Source organism: Bos mutus, chromosome 3, assembly GCF_027580195.1.
Source record: "Bos mutus isolate GX-2022 chromosome 3, NWIPB_WYAK_1.1, whole genome shotgun sequence".
In the NCBI taxonomy this organism is placed as follows: Eukaryota; Metazoa; Chordata; class Mammalia; order Artiodactyla; family Bovidae; genus Bos; species Bos mutus.
Window position 1 is genome coordinate 77,045,198 of NC_091619.1, and position 18,917 is coordinate 77,064,114.

General features: G+C 39.3%; 1 protein-coding gene and 1 non-coding gene across 3 annotated transcripts in view; one reads left to right on the forward strand and one right to left on the reverse strand.

Annotated features, from left to right (window-relative positions):
- Positions 1–18,917, reverse strand: part of PDE4B (phosphodiesterase 4B) — a 548,634-nt gene that overhangs the window by 259,156 nt on the left and 270,561 nt on the right. The window lies entirely within an intron of this gene.
- On the forward strand, positions 16,634–16,705 carry TRNAC-GCA (transfer RNA cysteine (anticodon GCA)). Its single transcript has one exon. It is a non-coding gene; the product is annotated as a tRNA-Cys (tRNA).

Below are 18,917 nucleotides of genomic sequence, written 5' to 3' on the forward strand. Positions count from 1 at the left end.
TCTGAGCTTTTGTCTTATTTCTTCATTTGGAAAGTATTCCTCTATCATTTTGTCTATTCCCTTGTGTTTATTTCTTTGTGTCAGGTAGGTTGATTACATTTCCTGATCTAGGAGAAGAGAACTTTTATAGAAGATATCCAGTTGGATTCAAGAGCACAATCCCCTATGGTCATCAGAGCTATATGCTCTAGGAGTACTTTCTGTGTGGGCTCCATTCACCCTTCTGTTGTGGCAGGGCTGACTGCTATGGGCATACTGGTTGCTGGGATTGGCCCGCAGCCCCACTAGCTGGAAAGCCCTGCTTCATGTGGTGGCTGAAGACCCACTGGATGGCATAGTAGGCTTTCCATGTCACTGGCTACATGGCCTTGGGGTGGAGAGTGCAGAGTTGCTGTCGACCACTGATGGGTGGGCTGTCTGCATGGACATGGGGTTGGGGTGCTCAAGGCTAGTGCTGGCCTGCTCCCACCCTCACAATTCTTGGGGTTTCAACTTCCAGTTAGAATTGCTCTTACTTTTTTTTCAATTATTTTTGCTTTCCCCTACAAGCCATCTCTATCAATCAGGACTGAACTTAGCTGCATTAATAGGAACCTAGCCACAAGGGATTAAACAAATTAGTTTATTTTTCCCCCATAACAAGGGATCCAGGGGTGGTAGACCAGAGCTATCGCTTGAGAACCAGGCTCCTTCCTGTTCTATGATCCTCACTGTAAGACTTTTGCCACCCTAGTTATGAAATAGCTATTCATCTTTGTGAGATGGGTGGAAAGAAATGCAAAGTCAGTATGAAAAATACAGACGTCAGCTGTGTCTCCTCTTAAAAATATCCTGAGAAACTTCTGCTTATATCTTAATAGTCCAAACTAAGTTACATATCCATCCCTGGATACAAGGGAGTTTTGAGAAGGTAAGGTATTTTATGCAGAACTTTGCCTCCTAAATTAGAATTAGGTCCCTATTAACAAGGAGAAAAAAGGGGATGGATACAAGTTAGATAGATACAAGATAGATACCTAGCAGTATCTATACTACCATCTATCTTAGAAGCACCCTGGCTGGCAGAGTGTCAAGGGTCTTCTGACTACATTGTCCTATTCCAATTCACCATTCTTGTTAGTCTCATTATCCTATGTCACTTCTTAATGTTTTGACCATGCTCAGAATGTTATCTTGGATTCCAGATCTAATGTTGGATCTGGACCTATTATTGCCACTATTTTCTTCTCTGCCTGTTGATATCCTCCATATTTGTCAAGGCTCTGCTCAAATGTTTCTACTCAGTGATGCCTTCTTACTTCTCCTGATGAGAATTAATCAACATTTTAGTGTACTAATGGGTTAGACCGTATTAGCATATAATTAGTCGTAGATGGACCACTTTCCCTCATTGGAAGGCAAAATCTTGAAGATAAAGGCTGTGCCTTATATTTTATTGCGGCTCAATGTCTGGCAAAATAGTAACTCCTCAATAAGTATATTTTATATTAATGTGAAAAAAAGATGTCCTTTTCATCAGAGGGGGCTGGAATGTAAAAGTAGGGAGTCAAGAGATACCTGGAGTAGGGGGGGAGGAGCCAAGATGGCGGAGGAGTAGGACGGGGAGAACACTTTCTCCCCCCACAAATTCATCAAAAGAGCATTTAAACGTCGAGTAAATTCCACAAAACAACTTCTGAATGCCGGCAGAGGACATCAGGCACCCAGAAAAGCAACCCAACTCTTCGAAAGGAGGTAGGAAAAAATATTAAAAACAAAAAAAAAAGAGACAAAAGAGGGAGGGACGGAGTTCCGTCCCGGGAAGGGAATCTTAAAAAGAGAGAAGTTTCCAAACACCAGGAAACCTTCTCACTGCCGAATCTGTGCCGAGCTTTGGAAGCACAGAGGGAAACATAACAGGGAGAAAAAATAAATAAACAATTAAAACTCGCAGATTGCGAGCCCTACAGTAACTCCCCCAGCGGAGAAGCAGCGCAGACGCCTGCATCCGTCATTAGCAAGCCGGGGCTGGGCAGGGAGGCGCGGCGTGGGCTGCATCGCTGAGAGTAAGAATCTGGCCTGAATACCCTGAGCGCTATCTGAGCGAAATAATTTGGGCTAGCAAACCAGACTGTGGGATATCTACCACGCGAAAAGCCAGCCCTAACCTAAGACCGCCAGGCCCGCGCACAGAACAAAGGACTGAACAGAGATAGCTGGCTGCAGATCTTCCCCCTCCGGTGACAGGCAGCCAGAGCAGGAAGGGGGCAATCGCAGCCCCAGAGAGACATTATCTATAAAACTGTAAGCAGGCTTCTTTGCTAACTAAAACTTCTTGGGGGTCTGGACGGTCAACATCTGCCTGAGAAGGTGCGCCGGTTTTACACCCAGATAACCGAATGGCAGGGAGGCGATACGTCGCAGCACTGGCGCTCGCCAAACACCTCATCACCTGAGCTGCTCGGACCTGGGAAGAGCACAAAACGCAGCCCCAACTGAGTCTGCGCCTCTGAGGACTACCCGAGTGCCTGAACCTGAGCGGCTTGGACCTGGGAGGTGCATGCAGCCCAGGGCCGGCCTCGGATTGTTCCCGGCGGAACAACCTAGAGTCTGAGCAGTGTGGACAGGGAGGCTACACGCGCCGTGAGCGGGAGCAGACCCAGGGTGGCTGAGGCACTGCGAGCCCACGCCAGTGTTATTTGTTTGCAGCATCCCTCCCTCCCTCCCCACAGCGTGACTGAACAAGTAAGCCTAAAAAAAAAAAAAAAAAAAAAAAGTGTCCTCCACCGTGCCCTTTGTGTCAGGGTGGAAACCAGATACTGAAGAGACTAGCAAACAGAAGAAGATATAACAGAGGGAAATGCCTTGGAAGCTACAGGCAATAGATCAAAACCCTGTGGTTACTACGGACTACATAGGAAGGGGCCTATAGATCTTGAGAAATATAAATCTGACCAAGGAACTAGCCAAAAATGAACTGAACCCACAACACCCACAAAAAGTCCTAGATATATTTTTATTATTTTTACGATCATTCTTTCTTTTTTTTTTTTAATTAAAAAAATTTTTTTAAGTCCTCTATTGTTCCTTTAATTTTCACTTTTATAACCTATTACTTTGCAAAAAAAAAAAAAAGACCCTATTTTTTTCTTCTTCAGCAAACTTCATATATATATATTTTATAATTTTTTGACCTTTTTTTTTTTTTTTTTTGTTTGTTTTTTTGGTTTTGTTTTTTTCTTCTTTTCTTTAACATTGTATTTTTGAAATTCCAAACTCTACTCTAGATTTTTAATTTTCGCTTTTTGGTATATGTTATCAATTTTGTACCTATAGTTTTTTTTTATATAATTTCTGTGACTTTTTTTTTTTCTTCTTCTCTGTTTCTTTCTCTTCTTCTTTTATATAACATTGTATATCTGAAATTCCAAACTTTACTCTAGATTTTTAATTTATGCTTTTTGGTATTTGATATCAATTTTGTACCTGTATTTTCTTTATAATTTTTGTGACATTGTTCGTATTTGTTTGTTTGTTTTCTCTCTTTATTTTTCTTCTTCTTCTTCTTTTTTTTTAACATTGTATTTTTGAAATTCCAAAGTCTACTCTAGATTTTTAATTTTTGCTTCCTGGTATTAGTTATCAATTTTGTACCTGTACTTTCTTTATAATTTTCGTGACCTTGTTTGTTTTTCTTTGTTCGTTTTTTCTCTCTTTCTTTTCCTTCTTCATTTCTTTAACATCGTATTTTTGAAATTCCAAACTCTACTCTAGATTTTTAATTTTTGCTTTCTGGTATTAGTTATCAATTTTGTACCTGTACTTTCTTTATAATTTTCACGACCTTGTTTGTTTTTGTTTGTTCGTTTTTTCTCTCTTTCTTTTCCTTCTTCTTTTCTTTAACATCGTATTTTTGAAATTCCAAACTCTACTCTAGATTTAAAATTTTTGCTTTTATGTATTTGTTGCCAATTTTGTACCTTTAAGGACCCAATCTTCAGGACCCATTTTTCACTAGGGAGTGAGATTACTGGCTTGACTGCTCTCTCTCCCTTTGGACTCTCCTTTTTCTCCACCAGGTCGCCTGTGTCTCCTCCCTAACCCCTCTCTACTCTACCCAACTCTGTGAATTTCTGTGTGTTCCAGACGGTGGAGAACACTTAGGGAACTGATTACTGGCTGGATCTGTCTCCCTCCTTTTCATTCCCCACTTTTATCCTTCTGGCCACCTCTGTTACCTTCCTCCTTCTTCTCTTCTCTGTATAACCCCGTGAACATCTCTGAGTGGTCCAGTTGTGGAGTGCACATAAGGAAGTGACTACTGGCTAGCTCACTTTCTCCACTATTGATTCACCTCATCTCATTTGGGTCACCTCTAACTCCCTCCTCCCTCTTCTCTTCTCCATGTAACCCTGTGAACCTCTCTGAGTGACCCTCACTGTAGAGAAACTTTTCATCTTTAATGTAGATGTTTTATCAATGGTGCTGTATAGAAGGAGAAGTTTTGAAACTACTGTAAAAATAAGACCGATAACCGGAAGCAGGAGACTTAAGTCCAAACCCTGACTCCAGGGAACTCCTGACTCCAAGGAACATTAATTGACAGGAGCTCATCAAATGCCTCCATACCGACACTGAAACCAAGCACCACACAAGGGCCAATAAGTTCCAGGGCAAGACATACCAAGCAAATTCTCCAGCAACAAAGGAACACAGCCCTGAGCTTTCAAGATACAGGCTGCCCAAAGTCACCCCAAAACTATAGACATCTCATAACTCATTACTGGACATTTCATTGCACTCCAGAGAGAAGAAATACAGCTCCACCCACCAGAACACCGACACAAGCTTCCCTAACCAGGAAACCTTGACAAGCCACCTGTACAAACCCACACACAGTGAGAAACGCCACAATAAAGAGAACTCCACAAACTGCCAGAATACAGAAAGGACACCCCAACTCAGCAATTTAAACAAAATGAAGAGACAGAGGAATACTCAGCAGATAAAGGAACAGGATAAATGCCCACCAAACCAAACAAAAAGAGGAAGAGATAGGGAATCTACCTGATAAAGAATTCTGAATAATGATAGTGAAATTGATCCAAAATCTTCAAACTAAAATGGAATCACAGATAAATAGCCTGGAGACAAGGATTGAGAAGATGCAAGAAAGGTTTAACAAGGACCTAGAAGAAATAAAAAGAGTCAATATATAATGAATAATGCAATAAGTGAAATTAAAAACACTCTGAAGGCAACAAATAGTACAATAACAGAGGCAGAAGACAGGATTAGTGAATTAGAAGATAGAATGGTAGAAATAAATGAATCAGAGAGGATAAAAGAAAAACGAATTAAAAGAAATGAGGACAATCTCAGAGACCTCCAGGACAATATTAAACGCTACAACATTCGAATCATAGGGGTTCCAGAAGATGAAGACAAAAAGAAAGACCATGAGAAAATACTTGAGGAGATAATAGTGGAAAACTTCCCTAAAATGGGGAAGGAAATAATCACCCAAGTCCAAGAAACCCAGAGAGTCCCAAACAGGATAAACCCAAGGAGAAACACCCCAAGACACATATTAATCAAATTAACAAAGATCAAACACAAAGAACAAATATTAAAAGCAGCAAGGGAAAAACAACAAATAACACACAAGGGAATTCCCATAAGGATAACAGCTGATCTTTCAATAGAAACTCTTCAAGCCAGGAGGGAATGGCAAGACATACTTAAAATGATGAAAGAAAATAACCTACAGCCCAGATTATTGTACCCAGCAAGGATCTCATTCAAGTATGAAGGAGAAATCAAAAGCTTTTCAGACAAGCAAAAGCTGAGAGAATTCTGCACCACCAAACCAGCTCTCCAACAAATACTAAAGGATATTCTCTAGACAGGAAACACAAAAATGGTGTATAAACTCAGAACCCAAAACAATAAAGTAAATGGCAACGGGATCATACTTATCAGTAATTACCTTAAACGTAAATGGGTTGAATGCCCCAACCAAAAAGACAAAGACTGGCTGAATGGATACAAAAACAAGACCCTACATATGTTGTCTACAAGAGACCCACCTCAAAACAGGGGACACATACAGACTGAAAGTGAAGGGCTGGAAAAAGATTTTTTTCATGCAAATAGGGACCAAAAGAAAGCAGGAGTAGCAATACTCATATCAGATAAAATAGACTTTAAAACAAAGGCTGTGAAAAGAGACAAAGAAGGTCACTACATAATGATCAAAGGATCAATCCAAGAAGAAGATATAACAATTATAAATATATATGCACCCAACACGGGAGCACCACAGTACATAAGACAAATGCTAACAAGTATGAAAGGAGAAATTAACAATAACACAATAATAGTGGGAGACTTTAATACCCCACTTACACCTATGGATAGATCAACTAAACAGAAAATTAACAAGCAAACACAAACTTTAAATGATACAATAGAGCAGTTAGACCTAATTGATATCTATAGGACATTTCATCCCAAAACAATGAATTTCACCTTTTTCTCAAGCGCACATGGAACCTTCTCCAGGATAGATCACATCCTGGGCCATAAATCTAGCCTTGGTAAATTCAAAAAAATAGAAATCATTCCAAGCATTTTTTTCTGACCACAATGCAGTAAGATTAGATCTCAATTACAGGAGAAAAACTATTAAAAATTCCAACATACGGAGGCTGAACAACACACTGCTGAATAACCAACAAATCACAGAAGAAATCAAAAAAGAAATCAAAATTTGCATAGAAACGAATGAAAATGAAAACACAACAACCCAAAACCTATGGACACGGTAAAAGCAGTCCTAAGGGGAAAGTTCATAGCAATACAGGCACACCTCAAGAAACAAGAAAAAAGTCAAATAAATAACCTAACTCTACACCTAAAGCAACTAGAAAAGGAAGAAATGAAGAACCCCAGGGTTAGTAGAAGGAAAGAAATCTTAAAAATTAGAGCAGAAATAAATGCAAAAGAAACAAAAGAGACCATAGCAAAAATCAACAAAACCAAAAGCTGGTTCTTTGAAAGGATAAATAAAATTGACAAACCATTAGCCAGACTCATCAAGAAACAAAGGAGAAAAATCAAATCAACAAAATTAGAAACGAAAATGGAGAGATCACAACAGACAACACAGAAATACAAAGGATCATAAGAGACTACTATCAACAATTATATGCCAATAAAATGGACAACGTGGAAGAAATGGACAAATTCTTAGAAAAGTACAACTTTCCAAAACTGGACCAGGAAGAAATAGAAAATCTTAACAGACCCATCACAAGCATGGAAATTGAAACTGTAATCAAAAATCTTCCAGCAAACAAAAGCCCCGGTCCAGACGGCTTCACAGCTGAATTCTACCAAAAATTTAGAGAAGAGCTAACACCTATCCTGCTCAAACTCTTCCAGAAAATTGCAGAGGAAGATAAACTTCCAAACTCATTCTATGAGGCCACCATCACCCTAATACCAAAACCTGACAAAGATGCCACAAAAAAAGAAAACTACAGGCCAATATCGCTGATGAACATAGATGCAAAAATCCTTAACAAAATTCTAGCAATCAGAATCCAACAACACATTAAAAAGATCATACACCATGATCAAGTGGGCTTTATCCCAGGGATGCAAGGATTCTTCAATATCTGCAAATCAATCAATGTAATACACCATATTAACAAATTGAAAAATAAAAACCATATGATTATCTCAATAGATGCAGAGAAAGCCTTTGACAAAATTCAACATCCATTTATGATAAAAACTCTCCAGAAAGCAGGAATAGAAGGAACATACCTCAACATAATAAAAGCTATATATGACAAACCCACAGCAAACATTATCCTCAATGGTGAAAAATTGAAAGCATTTCCTCTAAAGTCAGGAACAAGACAAGGGTGCCCACTTTCACCATTACTATTCAACATAGTTTTGGAAGTTTTGGCCACAGCAATCAGAGCAGAAAAAGAAAAGGAATCCAAATTGGAAAAGAAGAAGTAAAACTCTCACTATTTGCAGATGACATGATCCTCTACATAGAAAACCCTAAAGATTCCACCAGAAAATTACTAGAAATAATCAATGACTATAGTAAAGTTGCAGGATATAAAATCAACACACAGAAATCCCTTGCATTTCTATACACTAATAATGAGAAAACAGAAAGAGAAATTAAGGAAACAATTCCATTCACCATTGCAACGGAAAGAATAAAATACTTAGGAATATATCTACCTAAAGAAACTAAAGACCTATATATAGAAAAACTATAAAACACTGGTGAAACAAATCAAAGAGGACACTAATAGATGGAGAAATATACCATGTTCATGGATTGGAAGAATCAATATAGTGAAAATGAGTATACTACCCAAAGAAATTTATAGATTCAACGCAATCCCTATCAAGCTACCAACAGTATTCTTCACAGAGCTAGAACAAATAATTTCACAATTTGTATGGAAATACAAAAAACCTCGAATAGCCAAAGCGATCTTGAGAAAGAAGAATGGAACTGGAGGAATCAACCTACCTGACTTCAGGCTCTACTACAAAGCCACAGTTATCAAGACAGTATGGTACTGGCACAAAGACAGAAATATTGATCAATGGAATAAAATAGAAAGCCCAGAGATAAATCCACGCACATATGGACACCTTATCTTTGACAAAGGAGGCAAGAATATACAATGGATTAAAGACAATCTCTTTAACAAGTGGTGCTGGGAAATCTGGTCAACCACTTGTAAAAGAATGAAACTGGACCACTTTCTAACACCATACACAAAAATAAACTCAAAATGGATTAAAGATCTAAACGTAAGACCAGAAAGTATAAAACTCCTAGAGGAGAACATAGGCAAAACACTCTCTGACATACATCACAGCAGGATCCTCTATGACCCACCTCCCAGAATATTGGAAATAAAAGCAAAAATAAACAAATAGGACCTAATTAACCTTAAAAGCTTCTGCACATCAAAGGAAACTATTAGCAAGGTGAAAAGACAGCCTTCAGAATGGGAGAAAATAATAGCAAATGAAGCAACCGACAAACAACTAATCTCAAAAATATACAAGCAACTCCTACAGCTCAACTCCAGAAAAATAAACGACCCAATCAAAAAATGGGCCAAAGAACTAAATAGACATTTCTCCAAAGAAGACATACAGATGGCTAACAAACACATGAAAAGATGCTCAACATCACTCTTTATCAGAGAAATGCAAATCAAAACCACTATGCGGTACCATTTCACACCAGTCAGAATGGCTGCGATCCAAAAGTCTACAAATAATAAATGCTGGAGAGGGTGTGGAGAAAAGGGAACCCTCTTACACTGTTGGTGGGAATGCAAACTAGTACAGCCACTATGGAGAACAGTGTGGAGATTCCTTAAAAAACTGGAAATAGAACTGCCTTATGATCCAGCAATCCCACTGCTGGGCATACACACTGAGGAAACCAGAAGGGAAAGAGACACGTGTACCCCAATGTTCATCTCAGCACTGTTTATAATAGCCAAGACATGGAAGCAACCTAGATGTCCATCAGCAGATGAATGGATAAGAAAGCTGTGGTACATATACACAATGGAGTATTACTCAGCCATTAAAAAGAATACATTTGAATCAGTTCTAATGAGGTGGATGAAACTGGAGCCTATTATACAGAGTGAAGTAAGCCAGAAGGAAAAACATAAATACAGTATACTAACGCATATATATGGTATTTAGAAAGATGGTAACAATAACCCGGTGTACGAGACAGCAAAAGAGACACTGATGTATAGAACAGTCTTATGGACTCTGTGGGAGAGGGAGAGGGTGGGAAGATTTGGGAGAATGGCAATGAAACATGTAAAATATCATGTAGGAAACGAGTTGCCAGTCCAGGTTCGATGCACGATGCTGGATGCTTGGGGCTGGTGCACTGGGACGGCCCAGAGGGATGGTATGGGGAGGGAGGAGGGAGGAGGGTTCGGGATGGGGAACACATGTATACCTGTGGCGGATTCATTTTGATATTTGGCAAAATTAATACAATTATGTAAAGTTTAAAAAAAAAAAAAGAGAGATACCTGGAGTAATGGGTAAGTTTGGCCTTGGAGTACAAAATGAAGCATGGCAAAGGCTAACAGAGTTTTGCCAAGAGAAAGCACTGGTCAGAGAAAACACCCTCCAAGTGACAACTCTACACATGGACATCACCAGATGGTCAATGCTGAAATCAGACTGATTATATTCTTTGCAGCCGATGATGGAGAAGCTCTATGCAGTCTGCAAAAACAAGATAGGGAGCTGACTGTGGCTCAGATAATGAACTCATTAATGCAAAATTCAGACTTATATTGAAGAAAGTAGGGAAAACCACTAGGCCATTCAGGTACGCCCTAAATCAAATCCTTTATGATTATACAGTGAAAGTGACAAATAGATTCAAGGGATTAGATCTGATAGAAAGATTGCCTGAAGAACTATGGACAGAGGTACATAACATTATACAGGAGGAAGTGGTCAAAACCATTGCCAAGAAAAAAAAAAGCAAAATGGCAGAATGGTTGCTGATGAGACCTCACAAATAGCTGAGAACAGAAGAAAAGCAAAAGGCAAAGGAAAAAAAGAAAGATATACCCATCTTAATGCACAGTTCCAAAGACTAGCAAGGAGAGATAAGAAAGCCTTCTTCAGTGATCAATGCAAAGAAATAGAGGAAAAGAATAGAATGGGAAAGACTAGAGATCTCTTCAAGAAAATGAGAGATACCAAGGGGACATTTCACGCAAAGATAGGCACAATAAAGGACAGAAACAGTATGGATCTAATAGAAACAGAAGGTATTAAGAAGAGGCAAGTATACACAAAAGAACTATACAAAAATAATCTTAATGACCTGGATAACATGGTGTGATCAGTCACCTAGAGCTAGACATCCTGGAGTGTGAAGTCAAATGGGCCTTAGGAAGCAGCACTATGAACAAAGCTAGTGGAGGTGATGGAATTCCAGTTGAGCTATTTCAAATCCTGAAAGATGATGCTGTGAAAGTACTGCACTCAATATGCCAGCAAATTTGGAAAACTCAGCAGTGGCCACAGGACTGGAAAAGGTCAGTTTTCATTCCAATCCCAAAGAAAGGCAATGCCAAAGAATGCTCAAACTACCACACAATTGCACTCATTTCATATGTTAGCAAAGTCATGCCCCAAATCCTTCAAGCTAGGCTTCAACAGTACATGAACTGTGAAATTCCAAATGTTCAAGCTGGATTTAGAAAAGGCAGAGGAACCAGAGATCAAATTGCCAACATCCATTTGATCATCGAAAAAATGAAAGAGTTCCAGAAAAACATCTACTTTTGTGTTATTGACTATGCCAGAGCCTTTGACAGTGTGGATCACAATAAACTGTGGAAAATTCTTCAAGAGATGGGAATACCAGACCACCTGACCTGCCTCCTGTGAAATGTGTATGCAGGTCAAGAAGCAACAATTAGAACTGAACATGAAACAATGGACTGGTTCAAAATTGGGAAAGGAGTATGTCAAGGCTATGTATTGTCACCCTGCTTATTTAACTTACATGCAGAGTACATTATGCAAAATGCCAGGCTGGATGAAGCACAAGCTGGAATCAAGATGGCCAGGAGAAATAGCAATAACCTCAGATATGCAGATGATACCATCCATATAGCAGAAAGTGAAGAGTAACTAAAGAGCCTCTTTGTGAAGGTAAAAGAGGAGAGTGAAAAAGCTGGCTTAAAACTCAGCATTCAAAAAAACCCAGGGCATCCAGTGCCATTACTTTGTGGCAAATAGATGAGGAAACAATGGAAACAGTGACAGACTTTATTTTCTTGGGCTGCAAAATCACTGCAGAAGGTGACTGTGGCCATGAAATTTAAAGATTCTGGCTCCTTGGGAAAAAAGCTATGACAAACCTCAAAGGTGTATTAAAAAGCATTATTTTGCCAAAAAAAGGTCTGTATAAAGTTATGGTTTTTTCCAGTAGTCATGCATGGATGTGAGAGTTGGACCATAAAGCAGGCTGAACATTGAAGAATTGATGCTTTCAAATTGTGGTGCTGAAGAAGATTCTTGAGAGTCTCTTGGATTGCAAAGAGATCAAAGCAGTTAATCCTAAAGGAAATCAACCCTTAATATTCATTGGAAGGACTGATGCTGAAGCTGAAGCTCCAATATTTTGGCCACCTGATACAAAGGGCTGGCTCATTAGAAAAGACCCTGATGCTTGGAAAGATTGAAGGCAGGAGAAGGGGACAACAGATGATGAGATGGTTGGATGGCATCACCGACTCAATGCACATAATTTTGAGCAAGCTCTGGGAGATGGGGAGGGACAGGGAAGTCTGGCATGCTGCAGTCCATATTGCAAAGACTCAGACATGACTGATCGACTGAACAACAACTACAACATACTAATGTGATTTTTTTCTTGATTTTTCAAGCATTTTCTGTGCTTCTTTTTCTAAATTACTATCTGGCTTCTGTGTTGAGATTCTCACTCTGCATCTACATTATAAATACTTGCTATAACACAGATGCAAAGCATGAAATTTGAAGTGAACTCTCTCTCTGTCTCAGCTATTTTGCATCTTATTCATCCACTCCCTGATGCTGGGAGGTTTTCTTTAGAGATCTTTCCTGGTGGTTGATGTGAATGTTGAAGACAACTCTCAAATGTTTCTTCCTTCTAGCCCTTCTATTTTGAAGGATAGATATATTGGGCTGGCCAAAAACTCATTTCAGGTTTTTTAGTAACATTATATATATATATGTGTGTGTGTGTGTGTGTGTGTGTGTGTCTTACAATATTATAATATCATTACATTGGATTATGACCCTGACACTGCAAATGAAATATACAGCTGGCCCCACAAGGCCAATTTTGTGCATACAACTAACAGCAACTTGGTAATTTTCAATTCATTTGTGGATTTTTCCTTGCAGAAAAACAAAACAGTTCAGAAACTGTTCCTTCTGAACAGTAGGGTTATTTTTAAAGCAGGTGTTCTTATAAATAAAGTCTATTGCGCTTGCTTTCTATTATTGTTTTCTGTTTTAAAAAAACACACTGTGAGTATGTTGGCATACTGCAATAAAATTCAAGTTCTTCCTAAGGTTTTCTTTATCAGAAATATTTCCATACTAAATTCTTGGCAAAGGACTGTATAAGACCTGGACTAATTTGGGGGAGAGCCTTGTGAAGCAACTTGTGAACTGGCAGAGGTGACTCTGAATCTTTTATAGCACCATCTTTTACTGACTTTTTTAGAGGTTACACAGAATTGTTTCATTTTCACGATACCTCAGGTGCATAACACCTTGCGTTGCTTTCCTAGTTGGAGCAATGACTGACCTGGAAGGGAAGTTCATGTGGTCACTTATCATCAGTCAAGACTGGCTGAGGAAATGCTGCTCTGAGGCAATGTTTAAGATGTCCTTCATGCCTTTCCTCTCATAGACCCAGAGAAAATTATATATTATGTTGTGATTTCTCCTATAAGCATGGGAATGACTCCTTGCTTCTAAGAAACCCAGAGTCAAAAACAGTCACCTGTAATGGAAGTTATATCCCAGGGCAAATCACAGATTTCTGAGATAGCTCTTCACTCTCTCTTTTTCTTCCTAACTCAATCTCCTTTCCCTTATATCTCATCCTCCAATAAACTGGGGAATAAGATATTGAAAATATCAGAGACCTAAAAAAAGAAATTACTTCTAAAGACTGGTTCACTAAAATAAAGTTATCTCCAGGAACCCTGGCTCAAATCTTTCTGCCCTGGTTCAGGGTAGGTTTCTCTCCTGTGTATTCCCAAAGCTCTCTGCATGCAGTACTGGCTGCTAGGACAGCACTGGAGAAGGCAATGGCACCCTACACCAGTACTCTTGCCTGGAAAGTCCCATGGACAGAGGAGCCTGGTGGGCTGCAGTCCATGGGGTCACATAGAGTCAGACACAACTGAGTGACTTCACTTTCACTTTTCACTTGCATGCACTGGAGAAGGAAATGGCAACCCATGCCAGTGTTCTTGCCTGGAGAATCCCAGGGACAGTGAAGCCTGGTGGGCTGCCGTCCATGGGGTCACACAGAGTTGGACACGACTGAAGCGACTCAGCAGCAGCAGCAGCAGGACAGCATTTACCACAATACACTATTCCAAGTTTCTCTCAACCTGAGTTCTGAGTGCTCAAGACCAGGATCTTGTGTCTTAATAAACCTTAGCATTCTCAGTGCTCAGGTCACTAAAAAGAACACAGTAGGAGCTTAATAAATGTTTACTAAATGAATGAAGATGCTTTTGAACTGTGGTGTTGGAGAAGAGTCTTGAGAGTCCCTTGGACTGCAAGGAGATCCAACCAGTCCATCCTAAAAGAAATCAGTCCTGAATATTCATTGTAAGGATTGATGCTGAAACTCCAATACTTTGGCCACCTGATGGGAAGAACTGACTCTCTGGAAAAGACCCTGATGTTGGAAAAGATTGAAGGCAGGAGGAGAAAGGGTCAACGGAGGATGAAGTGGTTGGATGGCATCACCGACTCAATGGAGACGAGTTTGAGTAAACTCCGGGAGTTGGTGAAAGACAGGGAGGCCTGGTATGCTGCAGTCCATGGGGTCGCAAAGAGTCGGACATGACTGAACGACAGAGCTGAAATGAATGAAGAGTAAAATTCCTAAATTATAGCATATATATATATATATATATATACACACACACACACACTCGCACACACAAACACATACACATATGTGGTACATATTTAACTTTGATTGGATTGACATCTTTGACAACCAAAAGCTAGTAAAATTCTGCATCTGTTGAAGAACAGCATATGTGAAACCACTGTATCCAGACAGAGACCTAAAACGTTAATATGATGTTTTTAAATATATCTCACAAGCTTCAAAACAGAGATCTAAAATGTAAGTGGGTGGCAGAAGTAGGGAAACCAACTGCCACAAAGCTAATTTTCAAGAGAGCAAAATGTATGTGAAATCATATTCCAAGTAGTAGAGCAAGAGCAATCTGTAATACGCCTACTCCTTCCAATGAAAATGTACCCTTCACATATCTAAGACTTAACTCTAGCTTTAATAAGCACACATATCACATTCAAGCACTGTCATAAGCTGAATGATACCTCCCTGTATTCAAATATATCCACAGTTCCTGAAAGTCAAAAGAACTTTTAAAAGATAGATATCTTTAAAGTTGGACAAAATAAACATAAAGATTCCTATAAACAGTAAAAAAACACAACTGATTTTTTAATTTTTGCATTATAAAACAACGCCATTTTTACTTTTCACTTTTTTTGTAGAGTACAAATGGAGACATTTAACACATTTTGCCATTTTTTTTCCCTCACATGATTAAAGAAGCTTCAGCTCTTTTGACATTTAAATTATATTTTATGCTGCTTATGTAATGATGTGTCATTCTTTGCATTTAATTTGTAGTTGTAAAAGTTGCATTGAATCTTTTGTTTCCTGGCTCTCTATTTTTAAATCTGAGAAGCTTTGCTGACCTTTTCCCAGTTTCTGGCCCTCTCCGAGGGAATTTCGTCAATTAGCTGGCCTTTCTGGGCTTACCAGATTGGCTCTGCAGAGTGTGAGCACCAGCCAGAACAAATTGCATGTTAACCAATTGCTCTCCACCCTTCATATCACTTTTTATCTGGGTAAGAAGAGTTTCCATAAGGTCGCAAAGACTGAGACATGACTTAGTGACTCAACAACAACAACAACAAACAAGAACAGTTTAAAAGGAGCATCAGGAACATCATCAAGAGGAAAAGAAGCACCTCTTCTCAAAGCATTTTCCATTTCATTTGTTCCATATATGTATCTGTATAACTGTTATTTTTCCTAGGCAGAGGCTATGTTTTATTTGCTTTGAATCTGCTTCAGTCACTAGCATTGAGTCTTATGTCAAATGGAGGCAGATCATTGCTGTCAACAGTATCACGCCAACTACCATTTATTAATACACTAAGTGTCTCACACAGGTCAAGAGTAGTCCTATACCTAGTATACACACAATGGGATGCCTGATGAAAACTTATTTTTCCCAATAATGTGTCCACCGCTTTTCTAGCGAGAGCTGGAAGGCAGTAAGTATCTGGCCCTGGAGCAGATATGTATTCTTACAGAAAGAATCACTTCAGTGGCTGTTCTGAGTAAGAAGCCCTATTGTTTCATGAGGGAGGGTGTAGAAGGAAGAAGGACCTTCAAAGATGCCTATATCCAAATGCTCCAGAATTTGTGAATATGTTATGTCAAAAGGCAAATGATACAAAATAATTAGATATGTTAGATAAAATATAATTAAGATATAATAGATATAATTAAAGTTATGGACTTTAAAGTAGGAAGATGATCTTGTATTATCATGGTGAGCCTAATCTAATCAAGGTGAGTCCTTAAAAACAGAGAATGCTCTTCTACTGGAGGCAGGAGAGAGATAAAGCAGAAGGCAAAGTCTGGGGGATTTAAAGTGTGAGAAGGATGAGGTTTTGCTGGTTTGAGAATGGAGGGGAGAGTGCAACATGTCCACTAAGGGATTAATAGAAGCTCCTGGCTGACTTTCAGGCTTCCCTGGTGGCTCAGACGGTAAAGCGTCTGCCTGCAATGCAGGAGACCCAGGTTCAATCCCTGGGTTGGGAAGATCCCCTGGAGAAGGAAATGGCAGCACACTCCAGTATTCTTGCCTGGAAAATCCCATGGATGGCAGAGCCTGGTAGGCTACTGTCCATGGGGTCGCAAAGAGTCGGACATGACTGAGCGATTTCGGCACAAATAAACAAGGACCATAGCTACAAGAAACTGATTCTGCCAAGAATCTGCATGAACTTCAGCCCCAGACCCACCCTCCCCAAAAGGAAAGCAGTCATGCTGATACACTGATTCTAACTTGGGAGTCTAAGCAGTAGAGCCAGTTCAACCAAACTGCACTTGGGATTCTGATATCAAAACTCTGAAATAATAAGTGCTGCTCTAACTCACTCAATTTGTGATAATTCATTACATCAGCAATAAAAACATAATGCAGAGGTTGTGCCCAGACCCACTGGATCCTGATACAAACTGTCCCTCCCAACACACCTTTGGATAATTTATCTTCATCCACACCTATGTGGATAAATTAATGAGAAATCCAGTAAATTTTTAGCAGTGGTTAAAGAGCTTCCTTGGAAGAAAAAAGGATAAAGACTCTCACCTGCTTGCTTTTTGAAGATTTTTATTTTATATAGGAGTGCAGCTGATTACTGCAGAAAAAATGAAGAAATAACTTCAGAAAGAATGAAGAGACGGAGCCAAAGCCAAAAGAACACCCAGTGTGGATGTGACTGGTGATGGAAGTAAAGTCTGATGCTGTAAGGGCAATACTGCAGAGGAACCTGGAATTTCAGATGCATGAATCAAGGCAAATTGGAAGTGGTCAAACAGGAGATGGCAAGAGTGAACGTGGACATTTTAGGAATGACAAGGACATTTTAGGACATTTAGGAACTCAAATGTACCAGAATGGGTGAATTTAACTCAGATGACCATTATATCCACTACTGTGGGCAAGAATCCCTTAGAAGAAATGGAGTAGCCATTATAGTCAACATAAGAGTCCAAAATGCAGTACTTGGGATGCAATCTCAAAAATGACAGAATGATCTCTGTTCATTAACAAGGCAAACCATTCAATATCACAGTAATCCAAGTCTATGCCCCAACCAGTAATGCTGAAGTGGCTGAATTTGAATGGTTCTATGAAGACCTATAAGACCTTCTAGAACTAACACCCCCAAAATATTTCCTTTTCATTATAGGGGAGTAGAATGCAAAAGTAGGAAGTCAAGAAATAGCTGGAGTAATAGGCAAATTTGGCCTTGGAGTACAGAATGAAGCAGGGCAAAGGCTAATAGAGTTTTGCCAAGAGAATGCACTGGTCATAGTAAACAACCTCTTCCAACAACACATGAGAAGACTCTACACATGGACATCATGAGATGGTCAATACATAAATCAGATTGATTATATTCTTTGTAGTCAAAGATGGAGAAGCTCTATCTATACAGTCAGCAAAAACAAGACTAGGAGCTGACTGTGGCTCAGATCATGAGCTCCTTATTGCTAAATTAGACTTAAATAGAAGAAAGTAGGGAAAACCACTAGACCATTCAGGTTTGACCTAAATCAAATCCCTTATAATTAAGGAAGTAGAAGTGACAAATAGATTAAAGGGAATAGATCTGATAGAGTACTTGCAGAACTATGGACGGAGGTTTATGACATTGTACAGGAGGCAGTGGTCAAGAACATCTCCAAGAAAAATAAATGCAAAAAGGCAAAATGGCTGTCTAAAGAGGCCACAAATAGCTGTGAAAAGAAAAGAAGCAAAAGGCAAAGGAGAAAAGGAAAGATATACCCATTTGAATGCAGAGTTCCAAAGAATAGCAAGGAGAGATAAGAAAGCCTTCCTCAGTAATCAATGCAAAGAAATAGAGGAAAATAATAGAATGGGAAAGACTAGAGATCTCTTCAAGAAAATGAGAGATACCAAGGGAATATTTCATGCAAAGATGGGCACAATAAAGGACAGAAACAGTATGGGCCTAACGGAAGCAGAAGATATTAAGAAGAGGTGGCAAGAATACACAGAAGAACTATCCAAAAAAGATCTTCATGACCCAGATAATCACAATAGTGTGATCACTCACCAGCAGAAGCTGGAATCAAGAGGCTAGGAGAAATGTCAATAACCTCAGCTATGCAGATGACACCACGCTAATGGCAGAAACTGAAGAAGAACTAAAGAGCCTCTTGATGAAAGTGAAAGAGGAGAGTGAAGAAGTTGGCGTAAAGCTCAACATTCAGAAAACTA